A 20,185-nucleotide genomic window follows, 5' to 3' on the forward strand; every position below is an offset into this window, starting at 1 on the left:
CATGTGGTTTGAGTGAAGGCAACAATATTAGCAGAACACCTCAGTGAAAGTTTGGGGAAAATCGGACAATCCGTTCAAAAGTTATGAATTTTTAAAGTATCTGCGCAGTCACTACTGGATGAGAAGACTACTACAGTGCATGATGTCACATGCGTACAACAAATAAGGAAAATAATTCAATTCAATTCAATTTATTCGGCAGAAAATAATCAAAAGTACATTATGTACACAATAAAAACAAAAGCAATGTGTATAAACATACATGCACATATTATGGAAATTAATGCCGGGAAATAAGGAAAATAAAAAGAGAATTTCACAAAACTTCACTTTTTGAATAAAGTGCACATTTCCTCGACTTGTTACTGAAGTATGTTAAGGGTATAATATTATTCCCCATGCCTTCTGATAGAGAGAAATTGAGTGTTCTCTTGTTATGCGAGAAAAGTGAAAATATGTTGAATTTTCTTTATTCTTTCTTTATATAGTTGTACATAATGTGACATTACAAGCTATAGTAGTCTTCTCATCCAGCCGTGACTGAGCAGAAACTTCAAAAATTCATAACTTTTGATCGGATTGTCCGATTTTCCTCAAGCTCTAACTGATGTGTTCTACTAATATTGCTGCATTCTCTCAACCCACATGTCTATGAAGGTGAATGTTCTTAAAACCATACTCCGTAAACCGCAAATTCATCAGTCAGTTGAGAAAAAAAAAACATAAACGTCTTCCCTATAAAATATTTGTATTGCAATGATTCCTTTGCAGAATACATGTAAAATACCTAATGTATAACATGTATTATATAAGCTTGAAATATTGTATGCTTAGCATAGCTGAATTTTTCCCAGTTTGGTGTGACGTGACAGGTGTTTTGGACATGTTATACTAAAATTTCCGTAACTTATCAGATGCAGTGTTTCTTATCACTCTATGACAAAGTCTCCTTGAGTTGTCTGTATATCTGGTGCTGTGTGCACGAGAGCTAATACCTTTGCCCACATCATGCATATTACATGTACAATAATACCGCCTAGTTTACATATCCAACAGGACTAGGGGAAAACAGCATATCAAACTCGGTATAAGGAAAAAGCTCCTTGGAACGTTTCATTTTTATAGATCTCATGTTACAAAATTAGCCAAAGATATTTCAAAAATACGAATGAATAAGTTCCACAGGAACCACATAAAGAGTATTCACAGTAATTTAAGGTAAGCTTTTTTTTTTTTATTTGTACAGCTGAAATATGGGATTTTTAGTCATTTCACATAGAATAAAATAAGGAGAAATTGCGAGAGCATGGAATCATCAACATGCTGATTTGAATATAGCGATTAGACAAGAACTGTTTTCCGAAAAAAAAAATCAAATTTCAGAATGTCATAACATCTATATTTCTTATCCGATTTTGACTATTTTTGCACTGTATTGCAGGGTGTTTTTTTTCCCTCTTCTTCATGAAAATGAACGAATTTGAAGTTGATTTCTTCTTTAACGTAAGTTCGGAGGAGTGACAACACTTGAATTTTTATTAAAGTTTTTACCAATCTTTAAGAGTTTATAATAACTGTTGATCCATCTTTAGGACATAATATACATATATATATACACTCAGCAAAAAAAGTAAGTTCCCCCCTAACATTTTTGGATATATCTCAAAAAGTATTTTACGGATGTTCATAATTCGAACGGGAATGGATAGGGAATTTCATTACTCATAACATGAATGGCATATCATTGCCACCAGATATCATTATTGGTGTAAAAAATCGCATTTTATGTCAAAATGCATATGAAAAAAAGTTGCACGTTAGGCCATAGAGAGCATATTGTATACATTTCCTATGTAAGTTATCAAATGATCTTTTTAGATTGTGTAATTCTCAGGAATTTCTTCAGGTACAATGTGCTTCCCCATTAAACAGATGTTATGCATACTTTTTGAACAATAGGCCTTCTCAATATGAAAATATTGGTAGAAACCATGTGATTTGTAATTCCAATTCAGGTTGATCACATTAATGTGCCTGTGGGCATTTTGCTTCATGCCCTCAAGGTGTAGATCAGTTTGCTGAGGGAAATGGCATCGAACGTATGGAGTGGCCGGCAAGATCCCCTGACTCTAATCCCGTAGAGAATCTTTGGGATATCATTAAGTGGAAAGCGAGCAAGAAGTTGAAAGATGACACTTCACTGCAAGAATTTCAGCGCGTCTTGCAGAGAGCATAGACCAACATTGAGCAGCGCCAAGTACAAACTTTAGTTAACAGTTTGAAGAGGAGATAGCGGCTGGTCATTGCGGGTGGTGGACATATGAATTATCAAATACTTCACTATATGCTCATGAAAAGAAAGAGATAGAGAAATATGCAATAACCCACGCTTAAATGTTCAGAATCATGAGTGATTGTTTAATTATTTGTGTAAAAGTCATTGCAAATCACTAAAGTGCAACTTTTGTTTCCATGCATTTTGACATAAAATGCATTTTTTCACACCAATAATGATATCTGGTGGCAATGATTTTCCACTCATGTTATGAGTAATAAAATTCTTTATCCATTTCCGTTTGAATTATGAAAATCGGTAGAATACTTTTTGAGATATATCCACAAATGCTAGGGGGGAACTTACTTTTTTTGCTGAGTGTATATATATATATATATGTATATATATATATATATATATATATATATATATATATATATATAATGGTATTATTATCCGCGTGTTGGAATAAGAGCATGAAGACGATGAAGACAAACAAGCTGACATAATGCATTAGATTCCAACTTCATTTATTTGTAAACCAAATTTTCAATCCTTGCAAGATCCGTGCAAGGATTGAAAATTTGGTTTACAAATAAATGAAGTTGGAATCTAATGCATTATATCAACTTGTTTGTCTTCATCGTATATATATTTCAGTTTTCAGTTCAAATTTATTTCATATTTCCATTTTCTCAATGATGACATTACAAAATTATTGACAACAAAACAAGAGTACAAAATATATACAATCATGTCTTTTGATTGTAGAAGAAAAAGAAAAAGAAAATATACTTGACACAAATGTACATGGTCACATCGTATGAAAATGTCACTAGTAAGTATAAGAAATATGATGGGGCCTACATAAAAGCTTTAAAGCTTGTAAAACTGTAGGTTCCCGAGTTCATAGGCATATAATTTTACACGTTGAACGGATATGTTTGTCTTGACCAACAAAAATTACACCAGTACAAAATATATATATATATATATATATATATATATATATATATATATACTATAATGTATATACATATATATACACTGTATATATATGTATATATATATATATATATATATATATATATATATATATAATCATATGTATATATATATATATGATTTTGAATTTATGTATCACTCCTGTTATCCATTTGTCATTCATTTTCACTGTATTAATATTGTTTAGACCAGGGATGTCACTTGCCAGTTTAGACGAAATAACAATGTGCCTTTGATTTTACGTGTGTTTTAGAGTGAAGGCAAATATTAGTCAGTCATCACCTTCATTAATCACCATTACATGTATGAGTGTGGGTATTCATAATATGTATAGAGAAATTTGGAAGACGTATCTGGAAGAGTAGCATGGGTTCAAAAACAGTCATCTGTATATATGTACACTTAAGCCCACGACGAACTTTGCGATGCAATGTAAATCAAGTTGAGTCGTTTATTAGTGTAAGCATCTGTATTCAGTAATTGGAGAATCTAAACCTTGGATAAACGAATGACACAAGAAAAGAATGCTTGAACGCATTTGCATGTTTCAAATAGTTCGTTTTATTTGGTTTTATTTTTCTCTTCTCTTCTTCCCCCCCCCCCCCCCATTATGTACAGTACGAGCTAGCGTCACTGTCTGTAGGAATGATCATCACTGTATAGAACAATGTACTTTTCATTTTGCCCTTTGTTGTTTTAAACAACTCTCAAAAAATGAAGTGCTCGAATTATCTTTTAAATTCTATATGATCTGTGAGATAATGAAGGCATCTCTATCTGTCTATAACAATCTGTATAGCTTATCATTGCACAGTGTAGTAAGATCATCATTATTGACATATAGGTTGATGTGTAACTTCACATGCCAATTCAGTCCCCATAGTCCAGGCTTTACTTGTATTCCTCCACCATGTGTATGCAGAGAGCCTTGATAGCTTCGTAAGTCTCCCGTCCTGTCGGCAGGATTTGCCGCTCGGGGAGGAGGAAGCCGTACGTGCCGTCGTCCCTCAGCTCCAACACGTACGAATACTTGGCCTTCAAAGAAGCGAAGCCCCAGTCTACGCTGCAACCCGACGCCGCATCTGTGGGAGGAACACCGTGGCAGAGAATGAGTAGTTAAACGAGGGCATAGCAAATCGAGTGGAGAGTGGACGTATTTTGTGCGTTTTGTGAATTTCGAAGCAAGAATTTGTAAAAAAAACAAAAAAAAAACACACACACATACAGATACTTTGCAACTGATTGACAAATTGCCCTACATCGACACAGATGCTTTTTTCTTTAATGATGATAATCTATGCGGAGATGGATTCAAGCAATGTGGCTATAAGAGAATGGTCATGCAAAGATAATCCCACACACTAGTAAACACGGACATGCACTAACTCACTTCCTACGAGTTTCTCAATTCCCATACACTGTATACAAAATCCAAGGTTCCGATAGGCAACAAAATATTATAAAAAGGCTCAAACTGATATCATAGAGGCCGGTTCTTCAAATTAACTGCTGCCAGCTTAAAACGACACATGTTCGACAAGTTACTTATTAAGACGGAAAACTTCACATGCTTCGTAAGATTCTAATCTGAAGTACACTAGCACAATCAGTTTGTTTGGTTGAATTCACTAAAAATCTTCGTTCCGTGTTCTTTTCAGGAGTGTCTGCATGTGTTACACTTACATAGAGTCCTGGCTGATGGTCCATAGATGTATTCGGTTCCGTAGACACTCTGTAAGGCGTTCACGGCTTTAGCGGAAGCTGCGTCCTTAAAGGTAGAAACAGTGGTAAGAAGAAGTGTGTTGAGTGATGAAGCTCAGAAATTAGTTGATACATTGTGCTCGCATACTGAAGGAGAGGTTGTAAAGGGCAGGGGGAGATGGTGGAAGGACAATATGAATTTTGGTATACTCATGGATAATTGGACTATATTGTGATGAATTGAAATGCGTTGGGAAGTAACTGGGGCCAGTAGAAATTGTTGGAAGGTGTCTGGTGGTAAGGTGGTTTGTTGGCAGGACAACATATTGGTGCCGAGACTACCAATCTGAAAGAGGTACATTATTTGTATAACAGCAAGAGGACTGATGCAAATTGAATGATGAGAGGAGAATGTTGATAGAGGACGATAGATGGAGGCATTAGCAAATTTAATGATTTATTTTGACGATTGTCGGTTGGTGGTTTGGAAGATCGTTGGCAAGGTGGTGTATATTATATAGATGATGACTGGCGGGGGAGGGCACATACCGAATGTTCCACCCGTCGAGGGTTTGAAATGCTATCGAGGGAGATTATAAGTCCCGAGACGAAGTCGAGGGATGTATAGCCTCCCCCCGAAATAGCATTTCAAACCCTGAGGGTGGAACGATTGGTATATGTTCCCAACAACAAAAGTCATAATCTGTTATATTTTATGGGTTAGTCAAATACCATCATCGGTCATCTGCTCTTTCACATTGTATGGAATAGGCAAATTTATCCTATCGATTGCGTGAAAAATATGATCATTCAATCGTTTGGTATCGTTTGTCATTTGTTACGTGAAAATGTTTTCCCAGGGGAGAACATTACAAAATTGTTCTGCCCATGCGCGAACATAACCAATGTGCCTCCATCAAGTGACTGTGTTTAGCCAATCACTAACCGGTACTTGACTAACTCAATTGATATAAGACACTGGTGGTAGGAACATTATTGCATGATTGTTGATTATAATGTGGAAATGAAGAAGATGGCCGCTGGTATAAAAGTGAATGATAGCAGAAATATAGTGGATACAATAATTAATGTGTAACTAAAGAAATTCATTACGAGAAACAGTTCCCAGCAGAAAATTTAGTTTGATCCTTATACTTATAACTATGATGTAATTTCTCACATTTTTGTTGTTGTTGTTGTTTTTTCATTTTTGTTGTTGCATGTTGATCCTACTGTATAAATTCATAACATGATTAATGTTGTTCTTATGGACATGTCAATTATAAAAAGTGTCCAAAAAAAAAAAGTAATTCATGTGATGGCAAGAAAGCATTAGAAGAGATATCCCGCTGTGAGGGCCGATGTGATTTCGATATATTTGGCAGGGCGATTATCGGCATTAAAATCGCGTATTGGTGAGGTAATAGGAATTTTTAATAATGAAGTCAGGAGAAATTAACGCAATAGCAACACTTCTGTACAAAATGAAGATACACATTCTTAGAACAAAGGGAAAAATACATTTACATGTAGAACTACCTTCTCATTGAAATTTGGTGCTATGTTCAGATAAATATGTAGAAGGTGCCTCGTCAAACTGCCTCGTTGAATCATTTCACATCTTATCATTGGTAGTACTTAGGTTATAGGTCTTGGATCATGAATAATTAATCAAACTACGAAGTGTGTCCTCGCAAGATGGTATCGGTGGGGAAGACGAGGAAGATAATGCAATTATAATGGGAATAAAAAGAAGTTAATTACAATGACACTCGAACTTAGTAGGGCCTACTCATAAGACTGATTACGATATCATAAAACAAAATATAGAATATAGAAATCAATGATCGGAGTATGTGGGTCGTGAATTTTATGAATTAAGTTTTTGTTTCCCTTTTTTCTTTGTTATGCCTATCTTTAGTTTGTTTTCCGGCCTGTTTCGTCCTTGTTTTTCTACTTGTGCTTGTCATAGTCCTGACGTCATATCAAAATTTTCATACATGGAGTCCTTGATGGATCTTGAGATGCCCTCATTTTCCAGAGTAATTCACAAAAATTTACAAGTTATTCTTCTCTTGTGAATTCCTCTTTTCCATATACATGTACAGTTAAAAAGAATTGAATTGTATTTACGTACGTGTGAACTCATCAAAATATAAAGCTGATAATTGATTGTATACATTCTATTAATACGTATATATATATACATATATATATTCTGTACTCATGTAAGCTGTATGCATACAACTTTGTATTACTTTATATGGAAATGATATCATTTGAATTTGAATAGCAAATTGTTTTGCCTTTTCATATCCAAAATGCATTGGCATTATTATCACTGCAGTCTTCATCGTGTTTACTAAAATCCTGCCTGTCTTGTTTTCAGTTCCCATCATCCTAAACAATAAAGATGAAAAATAGATAATGAATGGTAAAGTTCTTAATCATCCATCAAATCCTTTATACCCCGATCCCGCCCAGCCCCTCCAAATCCCTCCCCATCACCTCGACCACCATCACTCACGTGATCGTCCTTTTCCTGCGGGAGGATGGCCCTCGCCGTGTACGACCACGGTGCCAGCCAGAGCTGCGAATAGCTGTGGAAGTCGATGAAGCAGACGTACTCCTGGTTGGAATCGAGTAGCCACTGAGCAGTTTGATCGACCTCGGGCTCGGAGGCTGCCTTAGACCCACGATAGGTATCGGAGCACGCGCTGGTGCTGGCGCCTTCTCCTGTAACATTTATTGCAATATATTAAAAACGCAAATATGTCCTACAAGTTTGTTACTCCGAATACACTGAATAACAAAAAAAAAAAACAAACTGATAACAAGAACAACCTGGTAGTGACATCTTCAATTATCATTATTACAGTGTGTTATTTCTCGAATCTGGTGAGCAGAAGAATTGAATCACCTCTGTGTTTTGAATATGAGTCAATCGAATACATTCTGATGTGAGCTACACAACGTATGCTAAGCTCTTATAAATAAGTTGTTTTTTTTTTCCCTCCCCATATGGTACAACATAACTATTTCAAACTCGGAATTGTAAAAAAGAATGCCACAGACCAGATGATTACAATCGTTTTCTCGATACTGGGGAAAATACGATTGTGTCATCGGAAAATTTGAGGTCGCGCCGTTATGGATGCCTTCTAGTTATAATCAGACGATAACAGTTTTGATAACGAAAAAACTTTCATGAGCTTTAGCTTTAGTGCACGTGAGAAAGTGCAGTGCACATTTTACAATGTAACTTATTGTAAGTCTACATAAGTATATGGCAAGCCAAACGTCCAGTAAATCGATCGAGTTTTTCGAATTATTGAACATTTGGCTTGCCATATACGCATGCATTCACAAATCGAGTTCCTTTTCAAGTAGAACTTGTTACCTGGGCCACCAAGCTGTTCTGGCTTGACCCGGCCATAACACTAAGATAGAAATGAAAGCACAGTCCACATGGAACAGGATATGAACACAGAAGGATATCATCATACGAGGATGGATGGATAGATAGATAGATAGACAGACAGATAGATGAATGAATTCATGGAGATAAAAGATAGATAGATGGGCCTACATGACAGGGTGGAAAGAGAAAGAATGAAAAAAGGAGAAAAAGAGGAGCATGAATAAATTGGTATATGAAGATTTTTTTTTTTTTTCAGACATACCTCCCCACTGGTAGGGGTAGTTCCTGTTGGGGTCGACTCCACGACAGACGCTGCCGGCGTTGTTGAGCGAGTCTTCCTCCACAGACGGTCCTGAGAAATAGTGAGAGAACGTAATGTTCAATACCTCTCAGTGAACACTTAATATAAAGGGTCCGGGAATGGAGCAACTCATAAAGATATAATAATGAATTGTGTTTGGGATTGAATATTACCTGAGTGTGTGTTTTGGTTTAGGTTTGGATTTGAGTTTGAGTTTTAAGGTTTGAATTCTGAAATATAAATTTTGGGTTATAAGTTTGAGTTAGGTCCATTTTCACTTTTGCTCTTTATGATCACAGTACAGGCCCATATTCAGTCCCGTACCTAGGAGGGAGGGAGAATAGGTGTAAGGAGGTAACGACCCTCCCTCCTCCTCTCGCTCCCCCGCCAGCGAGCAGCGCCTTCTTGAAACAATATTTAATTCACGTTTAAGGATATTCCTCTCCCCATAATCCACGACATGACCGATTGTGGGTTCTTTTTAGAGTCGGATACTATAAACTTCAAATAATTTAATCAGCAATACAGAAAGTCATACAACGTGAATAATCAAGACTGGTTGGATATGGGTTACTTTAATGAAATTTTAATAGAAAACCATTACGTTAAAATATTCCACCTAACCTGTTCACCAGGGTCCAGTTTCATAAAGCTTGTTATTAGTTACCCCGACCAGACGCATTGAGAAGCACAGCGACTGGGCTGTGTATAGTTAGTTATCAGTAACAACTGCCACATTTCTGTAACAAATTTGTTCTGGAGCCAGTCAGAGGCAATGATTTCAGTAGTTACTGTCGTAACTTTATCGATAACAAGTTTCATGAAAAGGGACGCAGATCGTTGAATTTCAAATCTAAAATTAAATGAATGAATGAATGAATGAATAAAGTTGTATGAGAGGGGATATCGCTCGGTCGCTTAGATATTACACTTTCATTTTGATCAATGAATGAGAAAGTCACAAATTGATTAAAGAATTTACTTGACAGTGTATGTGTTGTTGTTGTTTATGTTTTTTGCCATAGTAACAAGAAAAAACGTATCGTACTACTTTTGATAGATTTTTAAACCCATTTCCTCCAAATATTCCACAAAAGCGTGTACTATAGATTGTTGAATTTCCGTTCTAACAATTGCAAAACCTCACTCGTATGTGTTGGTGGGGGGGGGGGGGGGTAGGCAAACGCAACGTTTATTGACTCCTATGAAATCTATGAAATTGAAATCGAAATTGAAATAGTGACTGTATGCAACTGAAACTGTACTTACAACACCGTTTCCACAAATACTATAAGAGGTGACATTATGAGCTACAATTCAAATCGGAGATGATTGTCAGTAACAAATCGTTTCATTTTAGCATAAGCTCACGTTGGTCCAGGAGTAAATGTATCCATCGACGTTGACTGCGGGGACGATGACGAAGTCGAAGGTATCCAAGATCTCTGTCACATCAGGGTCAATTCCGTAATTTTCGAGGAGCTGCATTAATGAAAAAATACACTTCGTTAGTTTTTTTTTTCAAAACCTAGAGCCAGATCTAGACCTAAATTTAAGCTTAACTGTTAGTGCTCCTCCTATAGATATAGGCTTAGATCTATTTTGGTCTAGACCAGGCCTGTATCGTGCGTTGTATTGAAAAAAAATATATTCAATGTTGTATCATTCGTGCGACAGTTCGAATTAAATTCGATGCAAGTTTAAACCATTCTATTCAACTTCGCGTCGTTGAAAAAAACGGTCAAATTCGCACGCTCATGAAATTATTTGGAAGAATCGCACTTATAAAGGTTGACTATTTGTATATAACATTTCTATAACATCGGTCGTTAATGACTGAATGATAGTGAAAGTTTGACAACTTGGTCGACAATGAGCGTGCGCATTGGATAAGTACTGAACTCGGAATCTTCCGTCCCTCGATCCATTTACGTGTGGTCAATCCAACGCAACACATGATTTTTTGCTCCCGCATGTCTTTACGCCGGGAAATCTGCACTTACCGAATTGGTGATGTACATGACAGTGGCTGGTGTGATCCATTCACGGGCGTGGAGACCGCCCTGCCAGTACACCGCCTTCTTGGTTTCGATGCCACCAGTGCGAATCTATCGGTGAGGAATATGGTATGAGATATACAGTTATAAATGTCATAATCAATCTTTACAGTAACTTGCATCACATGGAAATGACGCTTTCAACATAAATTTTACTGACGGTCTTACATTCAATTTGATTTAGTATGAGCTGTTCACTTCTTAGACACCGAAATCGAGAACATATGTAGGCCTATCCTAAATTTATGTTCATGAATTATCTTTGTTATACATACACCAAAATGATCAGAATGCATATACAATTTTCTTCTCTTGACAGTCTCTTATTTTCCTTTCACATCTCCACGTACTGTATTGCTAATCATCTTTATACACGAAATCCATACATTTATATCAATTCAGGACGCTTCTCGGCACCCAGTATGCCTGCAAGTTTGTTTGTGTGTTTGTTTTCACAAACTAGAAAGCAATAATCAATATCGATACTTTATAACCCTAACTATTCATAGAAAGCTTGGAACGCCAAGAATTCTTGTGTATCACAAAACTTTGAATAACTATAAATAATTTACTTATTTATTCAACTGTTGCATCATTCTGAGGAAAGGTCTAACTGACCTACCTCAGCAATATACCAGCTTATGAAAGCAATTTAATTTTCATGGTTGCAAAAGGGAGACACAAAGTGTATTATCATGGTGATTACATTACGAAGTCATATTACCAATTCTGCGAATAACAGCGTATTAACTAGGCATAATTGTATCTCGGAAGTTGAATACTATGTATCAGCTTTGCATTTTACATTGAAATACCACTTCTCTAAAGTCTAATGCATGAACTTTACGCATGAATTCGAATAAGCATAAGACTACGCATGACTCGTGAGGCCTGCGAAGAACTGACGCATAACTTTAAGGAGCTTTGTTGCAACAAAATTTACATTTGTACGTAAACACTGTAAAATTACACGTGTACGCATGATTTGGGGAGTTTCGCACGAGTGAAAGTCTCGTTTGTGAAACAACTAACCCCTGAATGATTACGTATAGAGAAATAATCAACATAGCCGATATCATAAACTCACTTTGAGGGCATTGATTGGTCGTCCCTCTCCAGATTCGGCAATTTGAAATAGCTCAACCATCGAGCTGTACTGAGTTGCAATATCAGCCGTCCATTGCTGGATCTGTTGGGGTGCAGGCGAAAGCATACTTCATAATCATGATGATAATGATATTATTCACATTTGTCCTCATCCAGCTGACTCTTGTGCATTTTCCTCCTCATGAAGCTTTGACTCCAAAAATGAACAAGATTTTTTTTGTAACACAGAGAGTCAGTGCCACAAAATATTAAAGACCGAGGCTGATCGTATACCATCATAGTGAAGAAGTGCCAGCAATCGCTAATATCCTTGTTCTTCCAGACATAAAACATATTTTGCTCAATAGAATGATGATGGTCAAGTTTCGGATGAAAGGAAGGTTTTGACCAACGGTCAACATCAGAGACCTGATGACTGTTCATTTGAAACTGTACCGAGTGCAAGCTGATGGTTTGGATGTTCATATAAACTGTGAAAACTGACTGCCATGAATTGTCAAAGATAGAGCCTGGTCTTACCACATTTGACAATGTTTGAAGCACAACGAAACCTTTGGGGTTTTTTTTTCTACACATTAAACAGATTTTGCCTTGAATTTTTCTTATAATCTGAACTGAGAAATGTTTGACTCTTGAATCGAATCGTATGAGATCATTTTCGCAGTGTGATAGAAAATCGGTCTTTAAGTCCAGAATTACTCACGTTCTGAGATTTATATTTCCTTACTACTTGCACGTAAGAGTGGATGCAATTTGTTTGTGATATGAGCAATGTCTTTGAATCAATAGTTTCCATTTCAAAGATTATGTTTAAATTCTCTATCACTGACTGACATTCATTTCAAACAGTAGCAACATTGGACACAAGTCATACGATCGATTGATTTCATCCTCAAACAAAAGTCGAACAACCAAAGCCTTACCTCATCGTACGTGTGGTATACGCTGTAATCGAAGTCGGCTGCCGCGTCGATTTCTCGAGAAGGCATGGTCTCGTCGATTAAGGCTTGGACGTCGTTGATCATGATAGAAAACTCGAGTCCGACAGACTCCAGAAGTTCCTTAAACTCGTCCAAGAATTGCGGTGGAACGAGGACGTCAGTGGAGCGCCGAGTGGTGGTGGAGGGGTACGACCAGAAGTTGACCTGCATATTATATAGCCGTAATCAAAGCATGTTATTATGATTTCTTCGTTGTTCTTTCTGTTTTGTTTGTTAACAATGAAAAAGTAACGCAAATCAATGGTGAGATAGAGTGAGATAGCATTCTGCATAACAACAGGGACCCATTCCATCATTTTGCAGTTGCTAAAATTTGCAGCGATGTGCAGTTATGCCACAACTTAAATGCCCAGCATTGTTATTGTTGTTGTTTTCTAACTTCCCGAATGTTGCCAGAGTGATTGCAATTGCTGCACTGTACAATAATTGCAGACCTCATTGTGAATGGGCCCCGTCCAGGCCTATCAATCTATTTCCATATTTACAATTTTGTGTAGTGATTCTCTGTGGAATTTAAAGGATGGTTACGGTGTAAAATTCAAGTGACGGCATACGTTAGCATTCAAATAGTTGAAATTGGCGAGTTTGAAATGTCGACATGTATAGAGAGGAACACTATCGGATCCAACCAGGACAATGCTAATTTTGTATCGTTTATGCTGGAATTTCACGAAAGTATGCATTTTGTTGAGTATGGTAATTGGAGGATGAACGCACAAAACACAAACGCCACTTGTTACGAAAAGAACTGTGCGACACATGGTGCCCCATAGATCTTTTCCTCGAAGTTAATTGATGATCGAGATTATAATAAGGATCACCGTCTGAACGTTAATATACTTGTATATTCATGAGAGCTCACCTTTCCTTCTAGTTTGGACTCGAGGGAAGAAAGAAATTTCAGCTGGGTATCGTCACGCGGCTGGATGGAAAGAGTTTGGTATCTGTTCCGATACAGCAGAAAACGAAGCAGAAGGATTCCATTAACCAACATCAAAGTGGGTTTCTTTGCGGCCGGAGGGGACTTGGTGTGCTACAGGGTTAGGGATATGGTCAGGGGTATAGGTGTATTGGTATAGGAGTACTGGTGTTAACAGAGACTCCAATTCCAAGCACCTTCTGATCGGGAGATTCTCCCGCCTGAAACCCCTAGCAAACGGGAGACTCCAATTTGATGTGCGCGAAGCGCACATCACGAGCGCAAAGCGCGAAGTTCCTTGCGACCGGGGTCCAGCTCTAGGTCTATTTCAAGCGGGAGACACAGAGTCAGGGCGAAAGAAATTGCCTCTCAAGCGGGAGAACGGGAGATTTTGCAAAAATGGGCTTTCGGCGGGAGATCTCCCGTCGAAAACGGGAGAGTTTGAGTCTCTGTGTTAATGTGTATAGGATTATTTAAAATTTGGGCAGAGAGCGGACACACAGCAATCTGAGTGCCATTGCACGTTATACAACCGGAATCTGCGTTTTGCTTTAAAGCTGCCAGTTGAAAACTGAATAAAGAAAGCAATAAATGAAGAACACGAATACGAGGCGTTAACAGAAATATTGAAAAACGGAGGAGGGGTAAGGCAATGAAGTCAATGAAACAGTGGATAACCCATAAAAACGGAGAAGGTTTGAGTCTTTAGGCTCGAATCCAAAACTATCCTAATCCAAGACCTGCTTAAAGTTCAGAACCTTTTGCTCCGACAAGCAGATGTAATGACAAAGTCCCAACGCTATTCTAAGACAAGACCTGCATAAAATAAAATCCAGATCCTTTGCTCTAACAAACAAATGTGATGTCAAAGATCCAACGAAAGATAAGCATTGTTTTGTTGTTTGTTTTCGTTTAGGTGAGGGCTAAGGATGCCTCGTAGACGTCCATTATTATGCGAGGGGAAATCTTGGCATAAGGAAGCAAGGCAAGTGGAGAGAATGTTGGCTGAATAGACGCGCTGAATTCGACGGTGGAAGTCTTTGACCAAAATCCGAGTGGCAACGATAATAAAAAAGGATGTAGTGTACCAGGCCCCCATTCCACAAAGAGGAGACCCTTGAGAGACCACAAAGACACGCAAAATTGCAAACTCCCTCAGCGGTCTTCGAGACCATATGAAAATTGTGTCTATGTGGAATGGCTTAAGATATACAAAGCAAAAACAAAATTCTTGAAAGATCATTAAAAGAACAAGAAGTATACGTTTCCAGCAAAATTTTCAATGAGATTGCCGTGTATTCACTGATAGACCAACAAGACTATTCAGAGATCATTGAAAAATCATCAGGAATAGGCCCACTTCCTGAGATCTTTGAGAGATCAATCAAGATCTCTGACAGAGACTAGTCTTTCAAGGAGACTTCAATGGTCCCTCGATAAACTTTTAGTAATCTTCTCCAAAAAAAAAATAATAAATGTGTCAATTCTTGAGAGACTATCGAAAGATAATTGCAAGACTGATAAGAATCGTGAATTCTCATTGTGAGATCGCTGAAGCACCACTGAAAGACCACAGAAAGACCATTTTCACGAAAGACTGCGGAATTAATATTTTGAACCACAGTACCCCCATCCCACATCACTAAGACCCTTGAGAGACCATTGAAAGAACAAAAATTGGTAAGGTCCTCAGCAGTCTCCAAGACTAGAGAAAAACAACGTCTATGCGGAATGCCTCTGTAAACCCTTGACATTTATCATTGAAAGACCAAAAAGTAACTTTCCAACAAATTTCTCAGAGATCTCTGTGAGACCTTGAAGTTTGCGAACGTTCACTGAGAGACCACTAAGACTATTAAGAGATCCCTGAAAGATCGTAAAAAGCACCCAGCGTACTCAAGCCATGGTTGCCCCAAAACTTCAAATATGCATAACTTTCGAACGGATTGTCTGATTTTACGCAAACTTTCACTTATGTGTTCTACTGATATTGCTTCATTCACTCAAATTATACTTGGGTGACCTTGTTAGAATTACACAGTGATGCAAATTAACATCAGAAGCATATCCATAATAAACAAGTTACGTACAGACGCGGTGTGAGATCTTTAATCTCGTGGATAATTCCAAGCTACCTTCGAAGATAGGCTCTATGGGGTGCCAAGTGTCGCACGGTCAATTTCGTATTTTAAACGAAATCGACCGTTTGACACTTAGCACTCCATAGAGCTTATCCTCAAAGGATCACCATCTGAACTAACTATAGACACACATCATAAAATAATGGTAAATGAAAATGCCATAGAAAAAAAAACGATGATGATCTAATGTGTTTTGATGTCTCATATCTATACGGCCTAAACCAACATGTGTCACTTCAGTCTTGAAATCTGGTAAGGGCATGGGATCTGATGGAATACTGCTAACATATCCAGTAAAAAAAAAAGAATATGCGGTCTCATCCCTCAGGTGTCAGAAAAGTTCCAGAACTGGTATCATAGAAAATTTATTTCGTACCCAAACTTCAAACTAAGAGGTTTCACCTTCAAAGTAATCTATCTTGAGTATTATGTGACTGTGATCTTAGCTCTCTACAGCCATCATTTTTTTTCTACACAATTTTATATACACATCCTCTGTTTCACGTCGTTCAGCAATGAGCACAGAGCAATGAACAAACTTGAAGTTTCGAGTAGGGCCGGGGTACTCTGTCAGAAGCGCTGAAAGTGCTGCAGCAAGTCTACGGAGGTGATATGAAGTCATGCACACATGCTTTTGAGTGTTGCAAGAGGTTTAAAGAAGGATTCAGAAGACGTGGAAGATGACCCCATAGGAGCGGAAGGTCCTCAACGACCAGGACTGAAGTCAACATTGAGTGCGTCAGGCAGATGGTGTGTGGCAATCGTCGGTAGACTGTTCGAATGATGGCAAATGAGGTGGGCGTGAATTGGGACAGCGTCTGGAAGATTCTCACTGAAGATCTAGATATGCGGAAAGTCTGCGCAAAGATGGTACCAAAACTCCCGAGTGATGACCAGAAGAATCGACGCTTGCAAGTTTGCCAGGACATCATCGAGCGCCTTGAAACTTGAAACCAAACCAGACTTGCTAGGGAGAGTCATTACCAGTCATCACCTCAGTCATGGGGGGGGGGGGGGGGGGCGTTTCATGAAGGAACTTGTCGGATAAAATGTCCGACAAGTCAATTATATCCGACAAGTTTTGAGAAATTCTTTAGTCTGATTGGCTGATTTCTCTGAACTTGTCGGATATAATTGACTTGTCAGATATTTTATCCGACAAGTTCCTTCATGAAATGCCCCCAGGTCATTGAGGGGTCTTTCTGCTCTTGGGGTCATCTTCCACATCTTCTCATCTTTCTTTAAACCTCTTGCACCACTCAAAAACACATGTGCACGACATCGTCTCATCTCCATTGACTTGCTACAACACTACACTACAACTTACCCCCCAAAACATGCATCAAATTGCACCATTTGCAACATCAACTTTACATGCAAAAACTTTTTACACCCTCCCCTCGCTCGCTCCGCTCGCTCGGGCTCAGTTGCGCTCATGATAAGAATTCTACTTAAATGACACATTTTAAATGCAAATTGTTCAATAATAGTCTACATCAAAATATACTGCTACCTCAAATAAGTGGGACTGTTTCAAGTCGATAAACACGCAAAAATACGCATCAAACTGAACCATTTAAGACACAAAAATGCAAAAAGTTCTCACCGTGGGAGGGGGACATCCTCCTCCCACACCCTCCCCTTCCCCCTTGCTCACTCCGTTCGCTCGGGCTCAGTCGCGATCATCTTATTCAGTGTAAGAATTAATACAAGAAGTTTATCTAAATTGTACCATTTTATAGCAAAAATTGTTTAATAATAATCGACATGAAAATATATTACTACCTTTCACGAGTGGGACTGTTTCAAATCGATAGAACGCGCAAAGACATGCATCAAATTGCAACATTTACAACATCAAAATGCAAAAAGTTCTCACCGTGGGAGGGGAGACACCCCCCTCCCAGACACTCCCAGGCGTCAGGCACTTTGACGTCAACAAAGATACATAACTGTTTTATCATTACCCTCTTCTCCCATCCCATCTGTTGCCTGTTCAGTCAAGTGCAACCTCATCCCAGGTTTTAAGTCCATTTTAAGTTCGGAACAAGTCGACGAAGGGTGGACCAACAAAAGGAAAAGGAAAGAGAATTTTTGGAAAGACGGGAAAAGGGCGAGGCACAAGCTCAAATCGAAGAAGAAAGAGAATATTGAAGCCACATACTAAACTGTGACTGCTAATGAATAAGACAAGAATAAGTCACTGTCCAATGACGGAGAAAAGTATAGGAGAGACAAATCTATAATAATCTATAATAAAATGATGATACAGATACTCACCCATCGTAGCGGACAGCCGAAACGAGCACAAAAAGGGCGGGAAAAAGAAGGAACTTCATCGTGGCAGTTTGGGATCAGAACCCTAGAGATGTTGTCTCCGTTGTAACTTGTATATATAACGGTTCGGATTTCTATAATAGGTCTTGGTGTGGACTGCGTTAAGCAGATTACAGAGATTAAATTTGCCACTTATTGTAATGCCCACAAAATGGACAAGCACTGCCCACTGATCATGCTAATGATTCATTCGCTCGTAATGTAGTCCCCCCCCCCCCCCACACACACACATTTTTGACCTGTCCTATGAATATGCAAATGAATGAGTTGATGATGTCATGCCCTCATAATTTTTCAGATATGTTATATATGAAATTTGGAAAAATTTTAATTTTCAGCTAATACAGGTAAAAGCATATTCCCGTACCAAAATATGTCCGAGGTATACAAACCTTTGTTCTTTTTGTTATCATTCTGGTCGTATTAAGGCAAGTATTAGATTTATAAAGCTGGAATATGAGGATTTTATCATTTCTGTATGAAATGTATTTGAAATTGTGAGAGCATGATATCATCAACTGGCTGATTTGAATATTCATAACGACTAGTCAAGAAGTACTCTAAAAAAAAATGACATTTCAGAATATCATAACTTCCTTATATCTTTATAACAGCCGATTTTGATCATTTTTGCCATTTTTTGCATGGATTTATTTCGTTTTCTTATGAAATCGATAACATTTTGGAGTAGATTTCTTCTTTAAAAGGTGAACATGTATTTTTAATCATTTGTTTAATACCCGAATTCATACACTGAGTACAATAACAGACAAATTTAATACACAAGCAATAAAAGCAGACAATCAAATGAAGGAAATTATGAAAACAACCGTAACGGGGACAAAGTAATCATGGACAAATAGCGAACAGTCAGAGAAACAAAACAAAACAAAACAAAAACAAAACAAAATGAACCAAGGCGAGCTCATTACGTCAGTACAACCAAAAAAAAACTTTTGTCAAGGTCAATTCGGACATATAAAAAACTGCAAGTTGGCTCGTTTACAGTGCATTGGTGAGCAGCTTGCTATTTGTCTTTTTTCTTTTCACAGCTGGCAACCCTTTCACATGTATGATATCAATCAAACGGCATACAGCACTATAATGCACGCGAGCTCGCATCATTTATAGGATTGTTTACCCTGTTTTTATCTTCATTGCCCGATTGCTGCATCAGAAGGCGTGACTTGGTCCGGCCGGGCCGGCCATGTCCAAGAAAGGATCAGCGAACCGAGCACTGAGTATCGGAATGCAATTCTTTCTTATATGACATTGATGCAATTTTGGAGTACGCTCCCTTTCTCCAAGGAGAGTCGTGACGCTCCTTGCTTTCACAATCACAATCACACCTACAAACATCTATCTATGCATGTATCTATGGATTACATATCATGCTTCCTCACATCAAAATACAAAGCATTTAGTCTTCCCTCTTGTAAAACGCGCAAATTGATAAGTCAGTTGAGAGAAAATAATACACGGCTTTGCCTTTAAAATCTTTTTATTGCAATGATTACAGAATACAAGTAAAATACATAATCGGTTAATGAGCTAATGAGCTTAAAATGTTGAGTGCTACCTTTTTTTTTTTCAATTTGGTGTGAGCTGACAGGTGTTTTGGACTTGGTATACTCACAATCCACTATAAAACCTATCAGATCAGGGAGGTGGAAAGAGACTACCCCCTGATTAGATGCAATGATTCTTATCACTCCATGATAAAGTCTCCTTGAGTTGTTTGCCATTTCTGTTGTGTACACAAAAGCTTATCTTTGACTACTTTATGCACATTTTATGCACTAATTCTGCCTAGTATCCAAGGTCTAGGGAAGAATACCTTTAAAGTTCCTTGGAACTTTTCATATTGTATAACAGATCTCATGTCAAAAAAATAGCCAAAGGTCTAACAAAGACTTCAAA

General features: G+C 37.9%; 1 pseudogene; it reads right to left on the reverse strand.

The window, feature by feature from the left end:
• Nucleotides 1-4,171: 4,171 nt before the first annotated feature.
• On the reverse strand, nt 4,172-18,267 carry LOC139714107 (carboxypeptidase B-like; annotated as a pseudogene).
• Nucleotides 18,268-20,185: the final 1,918 nt, after the last annotated feature.

Source organism: Diadema antillarum, unplaced genomic scaffold, assembly GCF_040938485.1.
Source record: "Diadema antillarum isolate AM-2024a unplaced genomic scaffold, OU_Dant_1.0 seq00002162_RagTag, whole genome shotgun sequence".
Taxonomy (NCBI): Eukaryota; Metazoa; Echinodermata; class Echinoidea; order Diadematoida; family Diadematidae; genus Diadema; species Diadema antillarum.